Below are 13,806 nucleotides of genomic sequence, written 5' to 3'. Positions count from 1 at the left end.
TTAAAAATAGTTTTTAGGACTTCATTTATTATATTTATTCATTTTCTCTACAAAATGTTAACTATAGTAGTATAGCTTTGTCAATGTTTTGACTTGACTCGGTGATTTTTCAAGAACACTCAGATGAGTTGACTTGGTAAGTTAGTTCCACCAAGCTTTGGGGATAAGTCACCTCGAAATTCAATTGAGTCAAGTTGTTCAAGTTTCGAGTTGACTTATGTTTTAAAACTATGCTTCAACCTCTACAATACAATATATTTAACCTATTCGACATGGTCATCAATTCAATGTCTTCAACCTCATGTAGAAAATTATTTTTTGCTCTTTAAAAGTCCTTTGTCTTCTACTTTCCAAAAAATCATTTCTCGAAATATGATGGTTGAGGGAAAATGAGGGTAAATAAATTTACTTGGGATGGCTTTTGGCTTAGAAGTTGATGATGTGGGCATTTAGGTCATTGTGTTCATCTTTCAGAGAAGATTGACGTCAAGGGATGTGTTATCACTTTGAGAACCTAGAGGCATCTTAAAATTTCACCAAAAAGTGAAGGAATTTCTTAATCACCCTATTATATCAATCCAAATATTTAACTCCCCTTCTTTCACCATTTGACTGTCAAATTCAATGGACGTGGAAAAAAGAGTCCTACTTTGAAGCGGGCATGCCACTTCATATTTTTGAAGGAACCCTCCTCGTTACAAGACATGTGGCATTTTGTATTTATTTTATATCCCCACATTTTCTTCAATATTTAGAGTATACTTTCTTAGAAATGCCATGTGTAATTTAAAGGAGAGGGTTCCTTCGAAATTTTGAAGTGGGAGTCAAAGATTTTTTTCCTTGGAAAAACGGTTCTAAATTAATTGTAACATTGACCAAATGATGGAAGTATATCCTCTGTAGCATACGATTCTTGTAGCAACCCTATAACACATTTTTAAAGGATGAGAGGTATTGAAAAAGAAATTAACATCTCAATCTCTTGTGATCATGACTTAGATCTGATTTAAAAAAACAAATATCAAAAACTTGTTTTTTGATGCAAATCTATGTCTTAAAAATGAATGGCTACTAAACTCCCCATATTTTTAGCGTGAGATTTAATTTTATCGCTGATGTAGCGTTATTTCAATCGTTGAAAGTGTGCTACAGGGTTGTTATAGAGGATTTGTTTCCCCCAATGATGGGCTAAATATATTAGACTATGATAAACTGACGCTCTTGACATGGCATGTGAACAGCACCTTAAATCTTTTTCCTTATGTATCCTGAAGAATAAGATCTATGGTTTTATGTGCTGCCATGTCAGAGAGCATATAAAAAGCATCAATTTATCATGAGTAGATTGTGCTTTGGATGAGAGATCTTATTTTATTTTATGGGTTGGAATCCGTTGACTCTTAAGAAGGACTCATGAAAAAAACACATGATTCCAACCCTTTAAATGCAAAATGCAATGATTCAGATTTATGAGTATCTTGATAACATAATTCTTAGAGATACTTATCCCGAGGATAAATCTCAAACATTGAATTTTGCATTTAAAGGGTTGGGCTCATGTGTTTTTTTCATGAGTCATTCGTAGGAGTCAATGGATCTTGACCCTTATTTTATTTTCATATTTTTTGATTCTCTTCTTTAAAGATTTTGATTCGATGAGCAGATTTTTATTTTCTTTTTTAAAATTTCTTCCTAAACTAAGTAATGGGTTAACCATGCAATCTTGAGCATTGTTGCATGTCTTAAAAATGTCAAAGAAGTGATACAATTACCAAGTACTCGAACTCACCCTCAAGGTTGGATTCAACTCTCAAAATGAAATAATCTGCTTATAAAAATTTGTGATATGGTATCAAACATTCGGAAATCACAAAGGTGCTGACCTATACCATGACCTGGGTTCAAAATCCGCCTTCACCTATTTATTATTTAAGTCCTAATCGTTTGATTTTTTTTTTTTTTTGTATCCTCCCTCCACAAAATTATATAAAATCATAAAGATTTGTCCTTGTCTATCCCGAAGAAAAAGATCTATGGTTGTGTAAAGGGATCACACAAAAAAGGAAGTCAGATTATCACAACTCTTATTATTTATAATAAATCCCGTTTGCCTGGTTAAAAAATACTTGTAAAAAAAAAAGAGTCGCAATGAATGCATGTGATAAATCATACACTGTTTGTACGCAGTTGACATGGCAAAGGCACAGAATCATAGATCTTTTTCTTCAGGATACCAAGGAAAAAATATGTGTGATTCTATGCCCTTGTTACATCAACTGTGTACAAACCGCGTATGATTTAACACATGCATTCATCATTAGTAAAAAAAAAAAATTTCTTTGCCATCACACTTTGTTTATTGACTAATGATAAAACAATACATTAAAATGTATGTGGCTGACATGGCAAGTGCACAGAAGTGTAGATCTTTTTTCTTATATGTCTAATATCCTAAAGAAAAAGACCTATGATTTTGTGCACTTACCGCGTACAGATTGCCTATGTTGTAGCACTTATCTTTATCACCACTCCTATTTACTCATTATTCTTCTTAAAAAAATTGGGTAGTTGGCTCCCAATTTTCTCAAAACACTCATCAGCCTATAAATATTATCGAGAAAAAATCGAGCTTAGTTGTCCCCCCAATTTTCTCAAAACACTCATCAACCTATAAATATTATTGAGAAAAATTGGAGCGGTTTTGCTCACAGTGATCACAGACTCCTTATTACTTGCCACTTCAAGCATATAAGGGTAGTTTTATAATTAATAAGAGTACTTTTGTAAATTAGAAATGTCATCCAATAAACTGTAGGTACATGTGATTAGTGGATCCTAGATTTCTGTGAGCAAAACAAAAAAATGAACCCACTCAACATGTTACTGGTTGGGTTAGGAAAAAAAGTACTAAATGGACCCATCAATTGTTATTTAGTTCCCATTAAAATTTTTTTTTCTTTTGTTTTAAATTTTAGTTAGGTCAAATGTTATTATTTAAGACATCTTTGTCTTTCTCCATGGTCATCTCATTCTATTTCTTCGAATTCTCTTTTCCCCGTTTGTGCCCTATCTTCATGTCGACACAACCTTTATTATTTTCGCATAGATCATTAAATTTCATATAAAAAGAATTAATTTAAATTTCTCATTACACCTATGTTTTTATAATATTTTTTTATTTATAAAATAATAATAAAAATATATTGTCAAGTAAGATTGAAATTGAGAAATTCTATTGGCACTCCCAATTACTTAAATTATTTATCACACTCCAACTAAAAATTAACTCATGCCATTCAAAATAGGACCTAATATTTCCACATCAAAATTTTCTCATAATACTTGCACAAGATTAAAAAAAGGCTATCACTATTGACAATAACCCATCAAAAAGAACAAGTTGACATCAACGGCGATTGTCTACACTGACCTCTTGATGTTGATCTTATGCTCTTCACTCTACAATATCTCTATGTCAAAGAGAGGAAAATATTAAGACCTAATGCTCTTTCCTAAAGTGAGATTTTTTGTTCTTTTAAATTTATATAAGGTGTAATAAGAAAGTTGGGGTGTCAATAGAAATTCTCTTAAAATTGAAAACCTACTTGGATGGAAAGCACTATCAAATGATTTTAAAATATGCATAATTTTTATTTTAATATAAAATCCAAAAATCAACCTAAGCTTCACCTATATATTTTAGTACTTGGGTGTCAATAGGTACCTATTTAACTGAAATCAATTGAATGATTTTGGATCCCTTCTATTGGAATTGTTTAAAGTTGGTTTTTTTTGGAATCGAAGTAATCAAAAACCAAAATCGATAAGAATTGAGAATCAAAATCGTTTAAAGAGAATTTTTTTGATATTTCCAATTTTGATTCCATCAATTTAAGAATCATAAGCGAAAAAGATAGAAATTGGAATCGGGAATATGTACGGATTCAATTTCTTTTAGGAACTAACCCATTGACACCCTTAACCAGAACTATTTACTCTTTATCATTGTGTTGGCATTCAAATCAAGCCCAGTCCGGACCCACCCATTGACAGTCTTTTGTTGGATCATGGATGTATTGAGCATTCAATGACCCTAGAGCCATAACATCATTGATAAGATGAGCTTTTATTGTTGGGCCCACCTCCAGCCAGGCCTCATTGGAACCTTGCATACGTGGTTAACGTTTAATGTAAAGAGAGATTTACCTGGCAGATCTATCTGTTGCAAATTTATTATATATAAAAAATCCTTTACTTTACCAAGTATGTAACGTGAACAAGCTACCATGACTAAGTTAGTAAGATTTCAAATCTTACTATGATTCTTTGGGGGCACATGGACTATCAAATGAGCAATCCAACAACACGGACATGTAGATGACATGGAAAAACTCAGATTCAAAAGGAAAAAAAAAAACCCTTTTTGATCTTGATTGTAGATGTTGAAAATGAGTGGTTACAGAATTCCCAATTTTAAAATTAAAATTGAGTGGTAAAATTTTTTTTTTTTTTTTTTTTTTTGAATTTCTTATAATTTTGTTACCTTGTAATATCAGATCAGGTTTTTGAAATCCATAAATTCATGAGGTTAGAATCCACTCCAATATATGTTAAGTAACAAATAAATCACATAAAATTTTAATTTTATGACGTGAATCCCACTTGTAAGTTTGTTTGGTAAGAAAATTAATAAAGTGAGATTTGGTGAGTAACAAACTTTGTAAGGTAAGTTTCCTAAGAATTATCAGAATTTCAAGGGAGTTTTTTTTTAATAAAAATGCAATAGTGGGGTTTGCCGAGTAAATCTCTCTAATATAATCTAAGACTTCTCTACAAATGTGAGGACTAAGAGATACAGACAACCTAGAGTATCAGTTTTCAGGCCATGAAGAACTAAGAGGAAAAGTTAATAAGATGATCTGGGTTTCCTAGGTTACCGGTATTTACTAATATTTAATGTAAGGTTGAGAATCTTAGTTGGGGAGAGATATTTTGTTTGTATAGAGACAAAGGAGGTCGTCCCTTATTAATTGTCTCATTTAACCACCTCGGCCAGAGTAGGTAATATCTCTGTCATGTCGATCCCTTCTATTTAATATTATTGTTGATATTACAAAAAAATCCTTATAAATTGATATGTTTTCCAGTGATGTCCTACTTACTAGTTGTCAAGAAGAATATTAGGTGGGCAACAAGTACCATATATTAATTTTAGGATTTGGGACATGTTATTCAAGTTTAATGTTCACACAATAAATTTAAAAAGGGATGGATTAATTGGGCATATATGTTCAAACCATAGATCTTGGTTTCATGTCTCGTTTCACTCCCAATCAATGTCAAGATGACGAATTAGATCACTCATCCTGATATCTCAAACGATTTTGACACCTCTTATTTTATTTATTTATTTATTTATTTTTGATGATTTTTACACAAAAAAGAAGAGCAAGAACAAGAACAAGGAAAATGTTGGTCTCACTCACGATGTCTTGTCTTGTCTTGTTCACAAACCATATATACCTAGATGACTAGTTCATGAACTCTTGAGAGCTACAATTCCCATTGTTCTTTCATTACTTCCTAACTTGGTTGAACTACAATACCCACCTAAAGCTCTACTTGGTGCATGTTGATCAATTCCAATCTGCCTATGTTACCACGTCTAGATTTAGAATATAACCAAGCCACTCATTGGTGTTTAATATCAACGTTCAATGTTAGGTGGTTATGACGACTTCAATTCCAACAAAGAACCAAATATTGGAGTTCATTTCAAGAATCATTGTAGAGGTTGATTTTATAATAAATCGACCTCAATCATGATTTCATCATTACATCCATAAAATAATATAAAAATAATATGAAAAAGAAAGAAGACAAGGGTTTTTTTACGTGGTTTAGAAAACGTATCTACGTCCACGGGCTCGATGAGCTATTTCACTATAAATCTGAGTTTTTTACACGACCTCCTCATCTGGGTTTCCTCTCTCCCACTCTCTTCCCTCATCCTTTACAATGGCCTCAAGACATTTAAATAAAAAAAATCCTATAAAAATTCTAATATTACTTAAATTACAATTGACCCAATTACCCATTATCCAAATTAATAAGTATATAAAAGGAAAATAATCTTCTTAAATTAGGATTCTTTTTTAATAAGATAAAATCATCATCAAATAATGCCACGTATCTACTTAGGGATGCGAGTTGATGATGCAAATAAACAATCTAGATGGTAAACAATTTTATCCATCGTGGCCTTTAATTCAAACAAGCCCTTAAATAGGTTAAGGTTAAACAACTCTTATAATAGTTTCTTTTCCTTTTCAAAGTCGAAGGCCCGTTGAAAACAAATGGTCATATGGGAATTTATGGTTCATCCAACATGCCTTAGATTGGGTTTGGATCCCTCCTTTTAAACATTATTGGGTATAAATTTAGTTAGGATATATTATCATAGTGGTGTTGATCGACCTTGATCCGGATAAACCAAACCCCTTGATAGCATGACATTTTAACTGTTATTCAAATCAAATTTTATTTGTGCCTCAAATGGTAACCTCTTTATTGTACTTAATGAACATATGACTTTAAATTTGAAACTAGCTAACTTGTGGAACAATCTAACTCAGTACTTATATGTTTTGTAACTTTTAACTCTATTTGTATAAGTATTAGACTTGAGATTTTAAAAAATGAAAATTTCAAAGCTTACAATCATAATAAAAATATTGTCAAATTTACCTAGGTCTGAATGCACTAATCAAGTTATTTTTCGATATCAGTTGAGTTGTCTAATCTCTTTGATAGTATGGGATGTCTCGGAGAAGGCCATCACTCATGGGATACGGGAGATTCCTTTTTTTTTTTTTTTTTCTTTCTTATCTTTAATAGAAAATCTTGTAATATAAAGATAGTTGTTGTGGAAGAGTAGAAATGATTGAGGTTCCCATGTTTGATAGAGGTAGTAAATCTTTTATAGTAATCCTAATAAAAAATGAGGGTTATGTCAGGTTCGTAGTCAACGTTAGTTCTTTTTACTAAGAAAGTGAAGATATATGATAAAAAATAAACTTGTACAATTTACTAGATGTAATCCCAAGCAGATGTAGACAAAAATTTTAACTCGAAAAAGAAATTAAACGATAAAACTCTCGACAAACATAATAAGGTTCATTAATTTCTTCACATCAGGACGATGAACATGTTGTCGGACCCCAATATATAAAATAAAGATAAGGGTTGTTGATGATATGTGGTACATACTTTTGTTTATGGGTAAGCAATAACAAAAATTGATACATTTGTCATATTAAGAAATCAAAACAATTAAGAATTCTATCAATAGTATTTACGCTAATGATTTTTTGACTCAAAAATTTTCACTCGGTCTGTACTCAACTGATGTGGCAAAGGCATAGAATCGTTGATCATTTTCCTTGTGTATCCTGAAGAAAAACATCTATGGTTATGTGCCCCTGCCATGTCAGCTGCATACACATTGAGTGAAAATTTTCAAGTAAAAAAATATGACTCTAATATTTAAGATAATTAAAGATTAATGATGATACATTCGGTAGGTATTATAGTCCATTTTTTTATTTTATGGGTATGCAATGATAAAAGGAGAGATTTACGTGGCATACCTCACTATTGCATTTTTATTACAACATCTCCCTTAGAGTTCGGACAACTCCAAGGGAACCTTACTTTATCTAGTTTCTTACCTTACAAAACTAAGAGAGGAATTCACATCATTTTAAAATATTAAATATCTATAATACTCTTATTCTTTAAATTAAATACTTATTATATCTTTTCTTTCTGTTCAACATCTACTCTCCTAAAATCATGAATCAAACCTAAAAAATATTATTTATTTTTTAATTTAAATTTCATAATAAAGTCTTAAAGGTTGTGGCGTTAGATTGCCAATGTGATCATGTTTCAATGATGATTTTAGGAGATATAATTAATGTTAAGAAGGGAGAGGATATATATGATAGGGATTTGATTTAAGAGTAATTCTAAATTGACATTGTTGAACATTACGTTGACAAGGCATTGCAAAGAGAATTGTAGATTTTTTTTCGAAACAAGGAAAAAAAAATTACAATTGTCTATGCATTGCCACATCAACGGAATGCCCAATGAAGTTAGTTCAACATTTATCTTTATTTTAAAAGAATGTGGATCCCACTCCAAAGTTTATTGTGTAACAAAATTGACAAAGTAAAACTCCCTCGGTGTTATCACAAGTCCAAGGGTGTTTTTTTATTTATTTATAATAATAATGCAACAGTAAAATCTGTCTAGTAAATCTCTCTAATAAAAAAGGGTGTAAATGCATTGGTGAGGGTATTTTGGTCATATGAAGAAGTAAGGACACTTATGGTATTTATAAATTTTCATTGCATGTTGTGCCATGTGGAGTAGAAAGGCTTATCATGGTATTTAAGAACTTTCATCAAGGCATTGAATGATCATATTCAAACATTTAAAAGAGTTGCAGGTGAACAAAACAAGAAGAATAGAACTTAAAGAAAGAGAGATGGGAGAAACATCAAGAAGGGAGGAGGCAAAGGGATCAACATCAACAGATGGAAACACTCAGAGCCCCTGTTATTGTCTTGAGGTGGCTCTAAGGGCTTTTCTCAAGTGCTTAGGTTTAGACTCTACAACCTCTAAGACTCTACCAAGTCAACAAGATGAAGGATTAGATGAAGAGAAACCCAACCAAAATAGTTCACAAGATGATGATGATCCTCCTGGAATGGTAACTACTCTCTCTCTCTCTCTCTCTCTCTCTCACACACACACACACACACACACACACACAGTTAATATTCTTTGATGTGTTGTTTTATGTATGTAGGCAAATGTTACGGCAAGATCAACTATGCAAGTTCTTGTAAGAAGGCCTACAAGGCCACCTATAAACTCTGGCGGAGGTGGGCAGATCAACTGATAACACAGCCTCGCTCTTAACCCCTTCAACTCTCTCTCTCTCACCCATGACCTCTATATGTGTGTTTTTAAGTCTGAATGGTGTGTTTGTGTTATGTAAAGTGTGACACGTGTAGTTATGGTTGTGTGCATTAATTTCACAAATGTGCAAGTGTGTTTTAGGTTGTAGAAGGGTGGTGATTCATGAAGGAAGACATTCCCTTCCACGTTTTGGTGAATAATTAAGATAGTTTCTTGTGTTTTCAAAAGATGAAACACACCCTTGACCTTAGTCTACGCATGAATACTGATACAAAATAAACTATATGTTCTTTAACCTCCAACCTAAAATCTGCATTCTCCAAGCGTTTGAACCTCTCAGGATGAATTATTTTTAACCTATTATTCAACCTCATGTATACCTTGATTTTTTTTACCCAAAAATCCTATTTTGTTCTTGGTGTTTGAATGTTAATAAGATGGAATCTTCAAATTATAGACTTGAGAAAATAAAATACTGTCTTAATTAAGGTTGAAGGATGAATGATTTTGGTGAAGAGAAATCTAGTGGATTTTGACTAGAGGTTGAAGTGAGGGCATTTAGGTCATTTTCATTTATCTCTCAAACTTCAGATTAGAGTAAACCAGGTCAAGGGGACTATGTCATCAGATTGAAAACAAAGAGTAACTCAAATATTCACCAAAACCTAGAGAGGGATATCTCTAAATTAAATCACCTGATTTGTGTAATGTTTCTTATTGTTGCATACTTTTCCTCATTTTGTATTTTATGTTAATTTATACTTATGGTCTGTTTGGTAGCCCAATGAAACAGGATTGGAAAATGATCTTATATAAAAATGCAATACATCACCCAACGTGTTTGTGGTAAAATCATTTTTGTAGAGACCACAATTTTCCAATGTGAAGAAAAGAAATTACCAAACCGTCTCCTAGGAAATATGATTCTCTTATTACGAAGGGAAAATTTCTAACCTATATTTTTTTTCACTCCACATGTCCGTGATCTAGATTCTAGACCATAAGGTCTATTGACTTCCATTTGGCTCATGTCATCAAATTATCCTCCACAATTATGGCTCGCACTTCCTCACCATCGATGCCCCTATAATGAGGGTCCAAGTCCAATGGCGACTCCATGCTATCTCGATGCTAATTTTTTCTTAATGAGAAAATCTACTGGCAATGACATCGTCAAATATGTGGGGGTAAAACCCCTACAACTATTTGATCAATTTGTCTTTTATAATTGTTAACTTGACAAGGTCACTCTATATATGTCTAAATCAATTTTTAATTTAATGAAACATAGACTAAGGTGAGATAAAATTATATACCTCTTCTTTTGGGGAAGTGGATCCTTTGTGACACACGGTCCTATACCACAGTTTCAACAATTGAAAGAACGTCACATCAGCCATACAATTAGATCTCTCACTTAAAATATGGGGAGTTCAGTAGTCTTCATTTTTTTTAGGTAAAAAAACTTGTTTTTTGAGTTCTCTTATTTTATTTAAATCAAATCTAAGTCCTGATCACAAGAGGTTGAGATGTTAAATTTTTTTTTTTTTCTTTTTTCTTTTTTCTTTCTAGTATGTATAACTCTCTTATTCATTGAAATTGTGATACGGGATCTCCGCTTCCTTCTTTTGTATAATTTTTATAAAAGTAAAAGATCATGTTAGGTTGTTGTCAGCTCCCTCCAATAAGGTCGGGAGCCATGTTGAGATAGTTAGCTCCCTTCGGTCATTTTTGGGAATCATGCTCAATTGACAACTCCTTAGCATGTTTTGTCTAATAAAACTTTTACGGATTCGTTGTGATCTTTCACCATATGATATTTGATGATCATGATGCTTTTTAGTGACATTTCGTGCTTAAAGCTCTAAGCTTTTTCTGAACAAGGCCCGATTTAATGAAGTTTATTTTGTTCATAGACTTTTTCCTTATAATGCTTATAGGATTTGAGATTGACCAATCACATTAACCCCGTGTATTGAGAGCATCCCCAAATTTAAAAAAAAAATTACCTTCTTTAAGTTGCACGTGTCACACAGTGGAGAGCCTATCAACTTTGAGGGGGGAAAATGTCTGTGAGCAAAAAATTCTCCAATGGAACCCAAGGTCAAATACTAAAAGGATTCATGACATGGGTACTTTGGAGACTTACAAAGATCTCTCATGTTTTAAAGAAGTTAGCTTTGGAGTGAGCTCTCCAACAACATGACTTTCAATAACTTTGCAAGATGTCACCTGTCCTCTCACAAAAGAAAAAGGGCTAATCTGACGTACTTGTCAGGATAAAAAACTTACTAAGACTTATGGGTGTGCCAAGTGGAGGGAAATTTGATTATGGCAAGTCACTTGGTTTGGAATAACCAACCATGACCAATTTTCCAACTGTGAGGTACCCAAAAGCCTTAGTGATTTAAAGAATGAGAGTATTTATAAGTATTTAATCAATATGAGTCTCATTCAAAAGTTTGTTAGGTTATAAAATTATAAAGTAAGGTCCTTGGAGTTGTCATTGGAGGGAGTTTTTATGATAAGAATGGAATGGAACATGAAGTGGGAACAGCAAATCTCTCTAATAAAAATGGGTGTAAATGCATTGGTACGGGTATTTTGGTCATATTAAGAAGTAAGGACAGTTTGGGTATTTACGAATTTGCATTGCATGCTGTGACATGTGGACTAGAAAGGCTGATCATCATATTTAATAACCCTCATCAAGGCATTGAATGATCCAATTCAAACATTCAAGAGTGGCAAGTGAACAAAACAAGAAGAAAGAAACGATATTATTAAAAAGAAGAGAAACGAAAGAGAGAACTAAAAATGGGCGAAACATCAAGAAGAGAGGAGGCAAATGGGTTAAGATCAACAGATGGTAACACCCAAAGCCCCTGTTATTGTCTTGAGGTGTCTCCAAGGGTTTTTCGTAAGTGCTTAGGTCTTGACTCTTCTACCTCAGACTTTTCCAAGTCAACATGAAGAAGAGGGAGATGAAGAGAAAACCAACCCAATTACTATTTCACGAGATGATGATCCTCTTGGAATGGTATAGTGCAAATCTCTCTCTCTCTCTCTCTCTCTCTCTCTCTCTCTTTCTCAGTTAATAATCTTTGATGTGTTGTTTTATATATTACTGCAAGACCAATCATGCAAGTTCATGTTAGAAGACCTACAAGGCGACTTATAAGTCCTGGTGTCATGGCCGTATTCTTTCGAACTAGGTCATGCGGCGCAAGGAGGTCAAATCCACTTGCAAGCCTGTAAAATGATCGAACACCACACACACGTAGCTAGCAAACAAGTAAATGAGGTAATACGAGGCAAAGTCCGGAGGTAACTTTGTTGATATAATATTGATTACACGAGGTAACGCGTTACAAAAGCAATAAGGTGCGTTACAAAGCACTAGATGATCCTATGACACGTGGGGCTTCTACGGAACTGGGTTTAAGGGCTTCAACAACGTGGGTGTAGGCCAGGGATTGGGAAGCACCAGACACCCTTCCTACAAAGAATACACTAAGTCTTTCTTAGGTTTCCAGAAGGAAACATCAAAAGTGGAGGTCAGTCATACTCCCTTATTACAGAAATGTCACTAAGCTAACAAGTGTGCCCTGGCACGAGACTGACATGTACCTCTAAGGTAACAGATATGTTCTGGTACGGGGGCTAACATGACTTCATATCGAACCTTACATACTGTTACATGGGTGTTCCTAGGTAGCTTCGGGCGAACATACACCTAACTCTAGGTAACAGATGTTATGGCCATTACACATGGACTTGGGGGAGATGGGCAGATCAACATGGCCTAATTCCAACTCTCTCTCTCTCATACCCATTCATTCATGGTCTCTACGTGTGTGTTTGTGTTGTATAGGTGTGACACGTGTAGTTATGTTTGAGTGCATTTGACACACGTGCAAGTGTGTTTTTAGTTTGTAAAATGGTGATTATGATATACGCTTTAATGTTTAGTGAGTTTTGGAGATTGTTTCATGTGTTTTCAAACGATAGCATACATGCTTGACCTTAGTCTACATCATCCAAGACTAACTAATTACATTAGTTCACGTGTATTGAGGCGTCTCCAAATTGACCAAACTACACTCGTTAGATTACACTTGTCACATAGTGGAGAGCTAGTGTGTTTTGTGAAGAAAAATTCAGAGCAAAAAAGTGAAGAAAAATTCAGAGCTAAAAATTTCTCCGATTCAATCCCATCCAAGGAATGAGGTTTGTAAGGAGCCCCAGGTCAAATACCTAAGGATTCATGACATGGGTACTTCAAAGATGTGCCTATTTTTATATTCTAGCACATATCATGTTAGAGGAGACTTAAAAAGATGAGTCGTGGTAAATTGACACATTTAAACGTACGCGATTGACGTGGTAAGTGCATAGAATCATAGATTTTTTTTTTTTTTTGGGATACACGAGGAAAATGATCTATGATCCTGTGTACTTTCCACGTCAACCACGTACGTTTTAGCACATTATTTTATCATTAGTATAAAAAAGATCTATCATGTTTTGAAGATGTGTTGGAATGGGTTCTCCAAGAACATGACTTCCAATAACTTTGCAAGATGCCACCACTCTCCCAAAAGAAAAGGAATAATGATTTTCGAACTCACCCCTTTGACATACTCCCTCATACTCTCCTGAAATCATAGATTTTTTTTATCAGGATACACAATTGCATATATTTATGGGGATGTGCGGTTGTGTATCCCAAGGAAAAAATTATAGTTCTAGCACATGCCATGTCAAGAGAGTATGTCTGGGGGGGGGAGTAAAAAAAACACAACTCAAGCATTA

At 33.6% G+C, this 13,806-nt stretch overlaps 1 long non-coding RNA gene across 1 annotated transcript; it reads left to right on the top strand.

Annotated features, from left to right (window-relative positions):
• The first annotated feature begins 8,438 nt into the window (after positions 1–8,438).
• On the top strand, positions 8,439–9,822 carry LOC147409674 (uncharacterized). Its single transcript, XR_015175176.1, has 2 exons — positions 8,439–8,779; positions 8,879–9,822. It is a non-coding gene; the product is annotated as an uncharacterized LOC147409674 (long non-coding RNA).
• Positions 9,823–13,806: the final 3,984 nt, after the last annotated feature.

Source organism: Akebia trifoliata, chromosome 2 (assembly GCF_017979445.1).
Source record: "Akebia trifoliata isolate Shusen 1 chromosome 2, ASM1797944v1, whole genome shotgun sequence".
NCBI classification, from domain to species: domain Eukaryota; kingdom Viridiplantae; phylum Streptophyta; class Magnoliopsida; order Ranunculales; family Lardizabalaceae; genus Akebia; species Akebia trifoliata.
This window is presented reverse-complemented; position numbering and strand designations above follow the sequence as displayed.